At 46.2% G+C, this 13,330-nt stretch overlaps 1 long non-coding RNA gene across 1 annotated transcript; it reads right to left on the bottom strand.

The window, feature by feature from the left end:
- Nucleotides 1-3,352: 3,352 nt before the first annotated feature.
- Nucleotides 3,353-10,701, bottom strand: LOC134473169 (uncharacterized). The gene is made up of 3 exons (XR_010043257.1): nt 10,460-10,701; nt 4,595-4,729; nt 3,353-3,837 (listed from the first exon to the last, which is right to left on the bottom strand). It is a non-coding gene; the product is annotated as an uncharacterized LOC134473169 (long non-coding RNA).
- Between the last annotated feature and the right edge of the window lie 2,629 nt (nt 10,702-13,330).

Genomic DNA, 13,330 nt, shown 5'->3' with positions numbered 1-13,330 from the left:
AGTTGAGGTGGAGGTGAGAGGTAGCTGGGGTCGATTTTCTAAGTCATTTGAAGACTGAGTTAAAGTTTTATTCTTTTTTTTTTTGTACTGGAGATGGAACTCATGACTGCACCTTGCAAGGCACGTGCTTATGCCACTAAGCTAAATCCCCAGCCCTGAGTCAAAGTTTTAATAGTGTCCCATGCCAGAGGGTCCTGCTACAAGCTGACTCTTCACCAACAGTAGCTATTTTTTGCGAATGTCACATAGTTCCACAAGGTGCCACAACTCGGAATTACTCTGTAGTGGCATTCATGGCTGATCATCCTGTGAAATCAGCACCCTTGGGGCTGGGGATTTAGCTCAGCGGCATAAGGGCCTGCCTTGCAAGCAGGCAGTCGTGAGTTCGATCCCTGGTACCAACAAAATAAAAAGAAAAAGACAAAAAAAAAAAAAAAATCAGCACCCTTCCTCAGCAGGCCTGCTTTGTGTTAACAGTAGGAAAGACATTGTTCTGAGCTAACTTTTCTGCATGGAGGAAATCCAACACAGACTTTCATGGGACCCAACTGCATGGGTGTTAACTGGGGCCGGCTGGTGCAGCAGCGCTCCCCAGACTACTGGTGCAGTGTGTGACAATGCTTGGCTCTGTCTGGGACAAAGTGGTTCTGCACCATTGCACTGGTGTTGGAGCTGCTGGAGCTGAGTACACATGCAGGGCTGTGGCCTGGCTCAGCCATGGCTGAACTGAGACTGAGGAGACACCTCAGGGGCAAGACAGGCCACAACTGAGGCCACCTGGAGCCTTTCGGGATAGTTTTCCTTAATTAGCAGCCTCTGATGCTCCCAGGGTCGTTGAACTCCGCCTAAGATCCTGCTCAGGTTTCCTGTGTTTTCCACTCAGCTCCTTGCTTGTTCTGATTAAATATGGGCTGCCCAGCATCAGCTGGCCAGTAGAGTTACAAACTCTGTGGAGGATTTCACTCCTCCTGGAGCTCTAAAGAGCATGCGGCCCGTCTCATTCCTTTGAGCCTTCACTGTGCACCTGTTTGGGGGGTTGGGGGTCTAGGTACAGACCTTAACAGTTTGGCGCCTGAATGTCTGCTGTGGAGGGTGACTTATCATTGCTGTGTTCCTGGGTGGGCACGGCTCACACACATCTACTTCATCTCACCTTATTTTCTTTGGAAAATCCCTTTACCAGGTAGGTCATGGGCAATTCCCTGTCTGAAGCACAGCAGACCCACAAAGCAGAACGCTTTACCGTCTTAGGCAGGTGGGCCATGTCACCTCTGAGGATAGTGGGGTGCAGCTCTTGTTAGAAGCTCGTGATCAGTGCCCTTGATATTCGGAGCGGGTGTGCTCATTCTGGAGGACTGGGACAAGACAGGCAAACTGCTGCGTGAGGAGCCTCAAGCTTCTGTCTCTGTCTTGCACACCTGCTATCTCTGCTGGATGCTGTGACAACATTTGGGAGGCGGGCAGGTGGCACATCACATGGTCAGCTTCCTGGTTTTCCTGGGGGTGCCACTTTCTGCTGCTTCTACAGCTCCCCCATATGCTTCTGCCCCCCCACTGCTGCTGCCACAAGATGAAGACCCTGTAAAACCTTTGGGCAACTTCCCACCATCTCTAACTCCCATGCAAAAGCTGGCCCAAGAAGCTAAACAACACGGGGAATTAATTACTTCTTGTTGTATATCAACAGGGACGAGAGCCCCGCTTTCTAAGTTTGAATGCTGATCATACTGGAATGTTATTCTTCAGTTGTGATCTCTCTTACCCATTCAACTAAATGTTTCTGAATCTGTAGTTCAGCTGATTGTCTTGCCTCATGTCTCCTCTAAAGCTTGTGATGCTACTGGAAATCAAGGATTTGACTCCACTATGGTAGCTACTGCTATTTCTCTGGGAGACAAACACCCAAGCCCCTCTTTAGCTAATGACATTTCCTTTTCAGGTTTTAGCTCCTCTGTCCAATGCGTTACAGGGTCACACAGATCCCGCTGACGGGATCTCTGACTCTCCTTCTCTACAGCAGGCCCTTCCGAGCACTGCTCACACACTCACCACAGTGATGGTGGACCGAGTCCAGGAGCACTGCCCTCTCTCTTGCTCATTTTCCATCAACCCCTTTGCCCACAGGGGCTCATGTTGCCATCCAGAACCGCAAGGTGTTTATTGTTGAATGGTTACATTTATCCCACTCTCCTGGGTACTTTAACCAGTTCTTGTTTGATGATTGGAGACCCCAGTAATCTCCAAGGCCTTGTAAGAGACACTGCAACTAAAAGTTATAAAATTATTGTTATATACTCATTGGTCATTATCTGATCCGGCCCGCGGATCAATCCATGGGTCTTGCCTGGAGAGAGAACGGGGATGGGGGGCAGGGCAAGAGGAAAGAGAAATGGAGACAAGATGAAAAGTTCCAATCAAGTCTCGTTTATTTAGGAAGTATACATGGCTTATATAAAGTCCAAAGAATGTGGCTTTATAGGATAGGTCATTTAGATCTCCTCATATGACGTGGACTTATCAGATTAGCAGGATACCATGCGTAGGCAACTAGTGGAAGCGGAAGTATGTAAGCAGGAGAGGATTATGGGTAATGTAGGTGGACGCGGCAGAGGCCCACAGGAGGGCGAGATAAGGTGGCAGCAGTGAGATATGCCGCTCCCTACATCTCCTCCCTTTTTATTTATAATATCAAGAGTATGGCAGGCCTTGTGAGGACAGCGCCTGTCTTGGGTCAATGGACTTTATTTGTGACCCCAGCCAGGCCTTTCCTGTCATGGGCCTGCAGGACAGCAGTTGGTCCTGTGTCTGTCTTAGGCGGCTTGGCGGTGTGACACAAATGTCCAAGTTGCCCGTCTCTGGCTGCCCATCCAGTGCCTCAAGGCATTAGGGCTACATCATTATGTGGACCAGCAGTGGATGTTTTTCCCCAATAAGTTTGTTGCTGTGCCATCTCTAATTGATGGTAATGTACCTGAATGGGCTTTGTCATAAACGCATCAATCCGGTTATTAAGGAGTGTCATGATTCTCTAGAAAATACAAGGGCCTACAGTAAGGAGTAGCAATAAAGCAGCCAGGGGTCCCAACAGGGGGGCAATGTAAGGGAGGAGATCCCCCCACATGGAAGAGAAGGTAGTTTCTCTGAGGTGCTCTTTTTTTTTCTTTGAGGTGTTCTCTTAGTTTAGTCATTGACTCTCTGACGACTCCTGAATGGTCGGCATAAAAACAGCATTCTTTTTTGAGGGCAGCACATAAGCCACCCTCCTTTATAAACAGGAGGTCGAGTCCTCTTTTATTTTGTCGGACTACCTCAGATAAAGATGTCAGAGATGCCTGTAAAGCCATTACAGATGTTTTTATTTTTTTTAAATCTTGATCTACTGTCGCCTGTAATTGAGCTAGATGTTGATTTCCCAACACTAGAGCTGTAGTCCCTGTTCCTATCCCCGTTGCAACTCCTAACCCTATTAATACAGCTAAGGTGAGCATGGCAGGTTCTCTTTTATGTATATAGCCAATCTGTGATGCCTGGAGGTAGTAGTCTCCTGGGTGGAATGTTATGCGAGGAAGAACCTGTACAAGAACACAAAAATCTGTAGACTTGTTAAAAACAGTAGTTGCTATACAGGGTGAGAGGCCAAAATTGCAGGCCCAAGACATTCCTGGGAGAGAGATGAGGTAATTGTTTGGTTGGAACTCTGAATGAAGCTGGGCACAGAGTCATGCTGTCAGTGCTGGTGGGTGGCTGAAGTCCCCAAGACAGGTCCCTCTACCAGAGACGTCAGGAAGAGTCAGCTTGTGGTGATTGTCCCAATCACAGGCAGATGAGCTAGAAGAACTGTTAAAGGTTAAATTGAGGGCCTTTTTTCATAATATGGGGGAGGAGCAGTCAAGCATAGCCAACAGGATTGGGTAAGATCAGGTTGGGTGTGATTTAAGGCAGTGTACGCCCTGTCAATCAAATTGAATAGGTTAGAATTTGGATACTGGGGGGTAGGTTTGTGATCCGATTGGTGTATGGGGGTTGGGGTGGATGGGAAGGCATGGGAAACACTCAGGGTTGGGTGACTTATGGTGGTTTTTTAGACAGCAGTAATGGGATTTGTATTGGACAGATTGTAGTTTGGCTTTAGAACAAGATTTGGGCCTATGGGCATGGATGAAATCTGTAGAGGAGCCTTTTTTATGAGAATAAGGCCACCCCTGTCTGAGCCAGATTCGTGATATGGCATTCCCCAGGTGCACCCTGTCAGCCAGCCAGTTTCATCAGGGGTGGTGATGGTTATATCTATTATATTGCAAATTTGGCCTATTCTGTTATCCCACCAGAAGGGAGAATGGGCGGAGCCCCACAGTGGGCAGCAGTCTGATGGCCCCCACTTTACTTTAAGATGTTTATCAGATATGTAGGGGTCTCATCCTGTGGCAGCTGTTTCATAGCCCCAGTAGGAACAATAATAATGTCCTGGGGAATTACAATATGGTCTGTCTCCTACTGCATTGGGACAAAAATATACCGGCAATGTATTTTGGCATGGATTAATGAGCACAAGGACACAGGACTGGACCTTAAAATTTGGACTTTTTGATCTTACCCAGGTTGTAACCTCCGTTTGATCGTCCCAATGAATGATTGACCACTTTTAAGGTTGGTGGGGATTATCAGTCATTGCGCACAGGTGTAGTTGTGTTAGAAGTCCGACAGTGATCTACACAGAAGCCAGCATTGCCTGTAAGAGAACACAAAGGGTTTGGGCCTCAGGAGATGGCATCACTCTTGGGCGTCATCTGGATTTTTAGATGAAGGGCTGTCTATTTTCTTTACAAGTCGCTCGGGTAGCTATTGGGCTCCCTTTTCCTGTTTGGAGTAAACACACACTGAGCCTTGGCCCCAGATGAGGACAGGGTCAGGGCCATTCCAGGTGTTGGTTATTGGGTCCCGCCATAACACAAAGGTAAATTGTGTTTGTGTCTGCGTGTGCCAGAAGCAAGATGCCGCGGAGCAGCCTGAGGCATCCAGAGATAAAAAATTTAAAATGAAGAGAGCATGTGAGAGGATATTTCTGGGAGACCCTCCGGTTGGGTACCAGGTTCCCGCTTTTATTTTATCTGTGGTAGATTTGAGGGAGCGATGTGTACATTCAACAATACCTTGTCCTTGAGGATTATAGGGTATACCTGTAGTATGGAGAATGTTGAGGCATTTGCAAAATCGAGCAAAAGAGGTGCTGGTATAGCCAGAGCCATTATCTGTTTTGAGCTGTTGGGGACATCCCAGGACGGAGAGGGCTGACAGCATGTGGGCCATAACATGTTTGGTAGCCTCTCCTGTCTGAAGGGTGGCAAAAATGAAACCACTGTATGTATCAACAATTACATGTATATATTTCAAGTTTCCAAATTCATTGAAATGTGTAACATCCATTGGCCATAGGGTGTTAGGGATTAAACCTTTTGGATTGACTCCTAGATGTTGAACAGGTAGCTGAGTAGCACAAGATGGGCAATTTTTTACAATTTGTCGAGCTTCTTCCCGAGTGATTTTTGTGGAGGAGGCGAAGGGTTTGGGCATTGAGGTGGTGTAACGGATGAGTCCGTTGGGCCTTGGATACCTTAGAGTCTTCTGTTGGCTCAGAATGGGTCATGAAGACCTGTGCCTGTGTGGCAATATCAGCCAAATGATTTCCCTGAGCAAGGGGACCCGGGAGGCCAAAATGAGCTCTTAAATGACCAATGAAAAACTTATGATTGTGAAGTTGAATCATGTTTTGTAATTGTTTGAATAGGTTTGCAGCTGGGGAGACATGACTTATGGAGGCAACAGTTTTTAATAATGGAACAGACTGAGCGAGGTAGGCACTATCAGTAAACAAATTGAAGGGTTGGTCGGGGTAAGCAGTAAAAACTGTAAGGATAGCCTGTAGTTCTGCCAGCTGCGCAGATGATGTATCTGTCTGTAGGGTAAAAACACTGTTTTGTGCTACATAAGCAGCTCTGCCAGAGGAGGAACCATCAGTGAATAACACTGGGGCATCGGGAAGAGGTTGTGGAGCTGTAATCTTAGGGAATACGAACGAGTGACAGTTAGCAAAATCAATCAATTTATTTGGAGGGTAATGATTATCAGTGGTCCCTGAGAAGGAGGCTAAAGCAATAGGCCATGCCTCGGTGGTCTGGAGCTGCCAGCCACCTGATCTTTGGTGAAGGGTTGAATGATGACATCCGGTTCTTTTCCAAAATAACATTTTCCTTGCTTTCTGTCTCGAATTATCAGGTAAGAGACCGCTTGGTAGTAAGGCAATAGTACTCTCTTTGGGGAGACTGGCAGATGAAGCCACATAAGGGGAGCTTGCTGCCAAAAAACTGCTGTGGGAGAGAGTTTTGTGTTAAAAACGAGAAATTGTAGTGGCTTGTTATAATCTATGAAGGAGACAGTTTGTTGGGCGATAGCCTCTTCCACTGTGTGGAGTGTTTTTCTAGCATCGGGTGTCAGCTCTCCGGGGGAAGTTGGGTCAACATCTCTTCGGAGGATCTCATAGAGGGGTTGTAGATCATATTTGGTTAATTTTAAATAGGGTAAGAGCCAATTAATATCACCCAGAAGCTTTTGAAAATCATTAAGTGTCTTAAGGTTGTCAAGTCTTAGTTGGGGCTTTGGTGAATATATTTGAGTGCCCTGTAGCTGGAAACCCAAATATATGTATGGGTCTGTAAGCTGGACTTTATCTGGTGCTATTTGGAGTCCAGCCTCTTGTAAGGTGGCTTGTAGTGCCTGATAACATTGTAAGGTCTAGTCTTTATTTTTTCCTGCCAAAAGGATATCATCCATATAATGAAGGATGTATATGTTTGGTCAATGACCTCTAATTGGCTGTATGGCAGTGGCCACAAAAGCCTGACATAAAGTAGAAGAGTTTGCCATCTCTTGAGGGAGGACATGCCATTGAAATCTCTGCATAGGAGCCTGAAAATTAGTGGATGGGAGACTAAAGGCAAAGCGTTTTTGATCTTGTGGATGTAGGGGAATTGAGAAGAAACAGTCTTTGAGATCTATGACAATTTTGAAAAATCCTAAAGGAATGGCACTGGGTGAAGGAAGTCCTGGCTGTAATGGTCCCATTATAACCATGGTTTTGTTTATTACTCTGAGTGGCCTGCATTTAGCTGGTCCTGCATCAGCTGTTGAGCAGCTGCAAGCTTTTCAGATGTAAGGGGTCACTGATCGACCCAAGCAGGGGCATCTGATAACCACGTAATTTTTTTGGCATGGGCCACAGGAACGTCAATGACCCCTATTGAAAATGGCCTAAGCCTGCTCTTGAAGGGTTTGGGGTTGGGGAAATAGGGACTTTAATACCTGAACTCTGTTTACCTAGGCCTTGATTAGGAAGGAATCCCTGAGTAAGCATTTGTTTGGTGACTATAGTATTAGGGCTGCCCATCATCATTCCCATTTGGGTAGCAAATCTCTATCCCACAAATTAAGGGGTAGCCCTTTCATAATATATGGCTGTAGTGCCCTTGATTGTTTTCTTTATCTTTCCAGGTAAGTAGATTGGCACTGCACTGTGGATTTTTAGATTGTCCAATCTCTTGCAGATGAGTCATAGTGGCCTCTAGGGGCCATGTGGGAGGCCAGTCCTCTTTTCTAATGACAGTCACATCAGCACCTGTATCTATGAGCCCTGAGAAACTTTTCCCATTGAGCAACAAAGCCATAAGGGGTTTATCTTTGGAAATAAATTGAGCCTAATATATATCTGAAGACCCAAGAGAAGAATTTCCCCTATACGAAGCCACAGCTGCGTTAGAAGTTTGAACCAAAGGCAATAGCACCAATTGAGCAATACGTTGTCCTTGACTAATGGAAACCAGGCCAGAGACAGAGGATGCCATAACAGTAATTTAACCAGTATAGTCATTATCTATTATTCCTGGGACAACTTGTAATCCTTTCAATATTGTGCTGCCACGTCCAAGGATAACCCACATGTGTCCTTGGGAAGGGGGCCAAAAACCCCAGTAGGGATGGCTTGTATCCCCATGTCAGGAGCTAATACTGTGTTGGAGGTGGAACAGAGGTCCAGTCCTGCACTTCCTGGTGTGGCACGGAGGAGGTCTGAAACGGATTGTTTTGTTGCTGTGGGACAAACCCTATAGCCCTGGGGGTCTGTCTTAAGTTGGGGGTCTGGGGCTGACCCCGAATCCTGTTTCCCTGCTGGGGGAGGGAATTGCCATCTGCATCTGTCTTTGACCTGCATTCATTAGCCCAATGATACCCCTTTCTGCATCTTGGGCATAAGTTTGTGGCTTTTGGTTTTGGGTTATTGTTTTGGGACTTTTGGGCCGTAGGGCAGTCTCTGGCAAAATGGCCTGTCTGATCACATTTAAAACATTTGCCATTATTTGTTTTTCCTCCTTGCTTATATGCAAGGAGGGTCTCTTTTACAGCTGCAGCCGTACTTGCAGCTGTGACCTGAGCTTGATGAAGGGCAGGGCCTATATCAGCGCACAAGCGAATATAACCTGAGAGATCTTCTCCTTTTCTATATGGTTTGATTGCGGCCTGGCAGGCAGAATTTGCATTTTTATATGCCAATTGTTTAACTAGGTCAGGGTTGTCCTCAGAGGTGCCAAAAAGACACTCTGTTGCCTGTAGGAGGCGATCAATGAAATCACAGAAAGGCTCCTCAGGTTTTTGTTTAATTTTAGTAAGAGAAGAAGCAATTCCACCAGAAGGGAGTTTTTTCCATGCTTTAGTTGCCGCCAAGGTGATCTGAGCAAAAAGGCCTGCCTCATATTGCATTTGGGCTTGTTGCATGCATATCTGCCTGTTCCTGTTAGCATGGGAAGAGTATAATGATTTTTCCTGTTAGCATTATCTTTAGCCAAAAGTTCATATTGGTCTTGGAATTCTGCTTTTCAGAGCAGATAATTGCCCCCTGAGAGAGTAGCTCTAGTTAGATCTATCCAGTCATTAGGTGTAATCCAACCTTGGCTTAAGGAGTCTAAAACTGCAAGGGTGAAGGCTGCCATGGGGCCATATTGGGATACTGCTGTTTTTAATTCTTTCAGGGCAGTTACAGGGAACGGTGTGTGGGCCCTGTTAGCCTGTGGCTCTGGAGGGTCTGTTTCTGTATCGTATCATGTAGGTCAGAGTCATTTTCTTCCTCGCTATCATCAATTTTTATTTCCCACCCTCTGTAGACGTGGTGGCTGTCTATCTCTCCTAGTTTTCGTAGTAGCCTGTGTTTTGTCCCTTCTGCTTTCCTGACTTGGAGACCAATCCTCACGTCTAGTTCATCTCTTTTGTCTCCCTCTTTCCTTAACTGTTTTGTTCCCGCCATTTTGTGGACCAGTGCCATCTTGGGTGGGTTGAATTGTCTCCCTGCCATCTCATGGGCTGATATCCACTGTGGCGATCTGGGCAATTTCTGTTACTGGAAACATTAAATGAGGCGCCATTTTTAAAGCGTCTGTTTTTGGTGAGTGAGTTGTTTTTGTTACTGGGAACATCATTGTTGGTGTGTCTGAGAAGGGATGAAAGCCTACATCTAACGACTGGAGTTGTAAAAATGAGTCTCTGTTTCTCCTGTTTCAATTGGAGCCGCTGTTGTAAATAATGAATTTCTGTTTCTAAAGCAAGGAGATCAGGAGGTGGACCAGGCGGCTTTTGGAAGCCAGGCTGGGTGTTATCTGGTTTTTTTGTCAGTATTTTAGTCATTAATTTGGGATCGATGGATAATGCAGGGGCTGCAAAAGGGGGTTTCTCACCCTGATATTGCACAGCCTCTTCCACCAATTGCAACCAATCAACCCCTTGGAGCTTAGAAAGGTCAGAGTACATAGGCCTACATAACAGAGCGGGGTGTGGTGGTGCCAAGCTCTAAGGAGCGCTGGAAGCCACTTTGAATAGCGGTGCCATTTTGAGTATTCCCATGTACTCTAGAAAGCGGAAGTGACGGCAAGTCGCCATTTTGGGAGTCTCCAAAGGGGGAGAAGCTTCCATCTTGAGGGGGCTCTGGAATATCAAGAACCACAGAACTGGGAGAGCTGGGTGCCTTGGATATCCGTGTGGGGTACAACTTCGGGAGGCAGATAATGCAGCCTCACCCTGAGCAAGCGTCTCTGCAATCTGGGGATCTGCATGACGTTGCATCAGCAGCTCAGAAATTAAAGTCCAATATGCAAAAGAAGTTACCAGAACCTTTTCCAGACCAAAAACTCTATAATAGTCTTTGAGAGCATCTCCTACTCTTTGCCATCTTTTTGAGTCAATGGTGCCTTCTAGTGGGAACCATGGGCACACAGAATGCACAAACTGAAAGTACTGTAATAAATCTTTTGTTTTAACCTTAATCCCTCTGACCTTGAGTGCCTCCCTGAGACCATTCACAAACAATTCGTGCTCACTAAGTGCTTGCCCCATGCCAGTAGAAAGATAAGATCCATTCACCTACCGTGATTCAGGCGAGACGTAAGGTGGCCGTCTGCATGGATCACAGGGACGAAGCCCTTGAATCAGTCACGCTGCGCAGCGATTTACTCCTATGAATGGTCCTGCATTGATACCGCTCATGCCAGGCACGACATTGGGCGCCACTTGATCCAGCCCGCGGATCAATCCATGGGTCTTGCCTGGAGAGAGAACGGGGATGGGGGGCAGGGCAAGAGGAAAGAGAAATGGAGACAAGATGAAAAGTTCCAATCAAGTCTCGTTTATTCGGGAAGTGTACATGGCTTATATAAAGTCCAAGGGAATGTGGCTTTATAGGATAGGTCAGTTTAGATCTCCTCATATGACGTGGACTTATCAGATTAGCAGGAAACCATGCATAGGCAACTAGTGGAAGCGGAAGTATGTAAGCAGGAGAGGATTATGGGTAATGTAGGCAGACGTGAAGATCTTGAGAAATGTAGGCGGATGCGGCAGAGGCCCACAGGAGGGCGAGATAAGGTGGCAGCAGTGAGATATGCCGCTCCCTACAATTATCCAAAAGAAATAGCACAGTAAATTTTTGGTTTGCAGGTGCTGTGCAGAGGTTTCCTATGGCTCTGACAACTGATTGCTATCGGCTTCATAATGTATTGGATGTATTCATAGTTCCAGCTGCAGAGGTCTCCCAGGTTGTGAAACAGAGACCACTTATGGTAGCAGACTCCTGTTTCATGTTCAGACCTCTGCTGGTACCAAAGATTTGTATGATTCACATTTCCCTAAAATCAATCAGTTTGATAGAAGTTTCTTGTGTATTAGATAAGAGTGATTGACTAAAAGGGATATTTTATATCAAAATGAAAATTCAGTTTATTGTAAGAATGTCTTGACTGTCATGATACAATAATATGTATGGTTTTGATTCCTGATTTACTATTTAAAATATGTAATTGTTAACACTATAGGTATTCAAATGTTAAAGTATCCATGGATAGTAGAAAATAGGGTTCCTTTAATGTTAAAGTATCCATGGATAGTAGAAAATAGGTTTCCTTTAATGTTCTGAGATGCTTCATGTTTAGATAAGACAGTAATGTTAAGCTTACTGCCTCTAATTTTCTGTATTGTTATCAATCTTTTCTTCTGGATGTTCAACAGCTAAGGTTTAGAAACCAAAGCAGCAGAGAGATGGGTGGGCTAAAAGGATAGCCAATATTTTGGCCCCAGTTCTTCAAGGTCAGTAGGGACCCAGGACATAAAAGAACCTTTGTTTGCATCATCCTAAGATACTCAATGAGTCCCTGGTCTTCTGATCAAGAAGATTATGAGACCACAGAGGAAAGTGATCTTCGATGTGTGGTGTGCCTAAGGAGAATCACCAGGAAGAAAAATCTCGCATGATTTCACAGAAAGCAATTTGATCAAGCAGCGACCATGATTCATCCTGATGGCTGACATCCGATGGAAAAGCCAGGAGGTGCATGGTTCTAAGATAGCTCCTGAGGAGCCCTCAGTGATCTGATAGGAAGTAAGAACCTGATTATATTTAATGCAAGTTTCACCTTAGCTTGGTCTTGGACCTCCTGCAGAAAAGTACAGCCTCTGGAAGTGTAATGCCGCGTAAAATGCTGGCTATTGGGGAAGCTGGGATCCCTGACATCCTCTGACAATTGCTGGCCTCACTGGTAACTGACTACTATTATGAACTGCGGAGTTAAATTGTGGGAGCTCTCGCAAGATGGCTTCTCCAGCTTCATCTGGCCACCTGTCCCATGTAGCAACAAGACAAAAAAGAGGGGTAAGTTTGAGCTGTTGAAACTGAATATGTGTGCAGGGCTGTGGCATGGCCCAGCCATGGCTGAACTGAAAATGAGGAGACACTTCAGGGGCAAGACAGGCACAGCTGAGGCCACCTGGTGCCTTTCTGGGTAGTTTTCCTTAGTTAGCATCATCTGATGCTCTGAGGGTCCAAGATCCTGTTCAGGCTTCCGCCATTGTCCACTCAGCTCCTTGCCTGTTCTGAGGGTTTCACTCCTCCGGAGCCCTAAAGACCATGCTGAGTGTCTCACTCCTCTAAGCGCAGACCCCAACACACTGGAAGCTGCTGTGGACTGAGTCCCTTGGTGGACAACTGGAGATGTGTCCCAGTACTGGGAGAAGGACAGAAAAAGGAAAACCTTCCACGGATCAGGGCAGAAACAAAGATGAAAAACTTTGGAGAGCCATAAATTAGCAAATCACGAGGGAGTATAAGAGAGACAAGGAAGCAGATTTAAAGAAAGGCGAGCTACTCCCAGGGAACAGCAAAATCAGTGACAACAGCAAACAGCACTTCCTCCAGTGTCATCCTTCGAGTACCCGACCCATAAGATACTTTCTTAGTGCATGAGATGAGTGTACACACACACACACACACAGAGCTATCATGGGAAAATCAGATTGGGAATGCTGCACATCATAGCCGTCCTGCACGCTGGCAGCACCACCTTGTCTCTGGTGTGCACTGCAGCAGACTGGCCTCATCTTAACCTGGACCACCTGGAGCTAACCTGCCACAGACCAGCTACCCACCCTGCGGAGCTGAGGCAGCTCTGGGCTCTGGGCTTGGCACTCTCCAACAACACTGTTCCCACCAAGAAAATAGGAGGCACACAACTTCGAAGGCCTCTGTAGGTCAAAGAGGTGACATGAGTTGCTCTTTTTTTTTTTGCTCAGGACAAAGAATCTTTTGCTGAAAAGCACCTTTGTGCAGAGGCTGTAAACTGGCAGCTTTTGGGACAATTGCTGTTCCCAGGTTGCCGTGGTCTGTCCCCCACATTACTGCCATAGCTGCCATGTGCTGAAAGCTTGGTCCCCAGCCTCTGGCACCACGGGAAGGTGCTGAGCGTTTAGC

This window comes from Cavia porcellus, unplaced genomic scaffold (genome assembly GCF_034190915.1).
Source record: "Cavia porcellus strain 051 isolate PalLab524CR breed Dunkin Hartley unplaced genomic scaffold, mCavPor4.1 scaffold_26, whole genome shotgun sequence".
In the NCBI taxonomy this organism is placed as follows: domain Eukaryota; kingdom Metazoa; phylum Chordata; class Mammalia; order Rodentia; family Caviidae; genus Cavia; species Cavia porcellus.
Note: the sequence above shows the minus strand (reverse complement) of the source record. Positions and strands in the feature narration are given on the sequence as shown.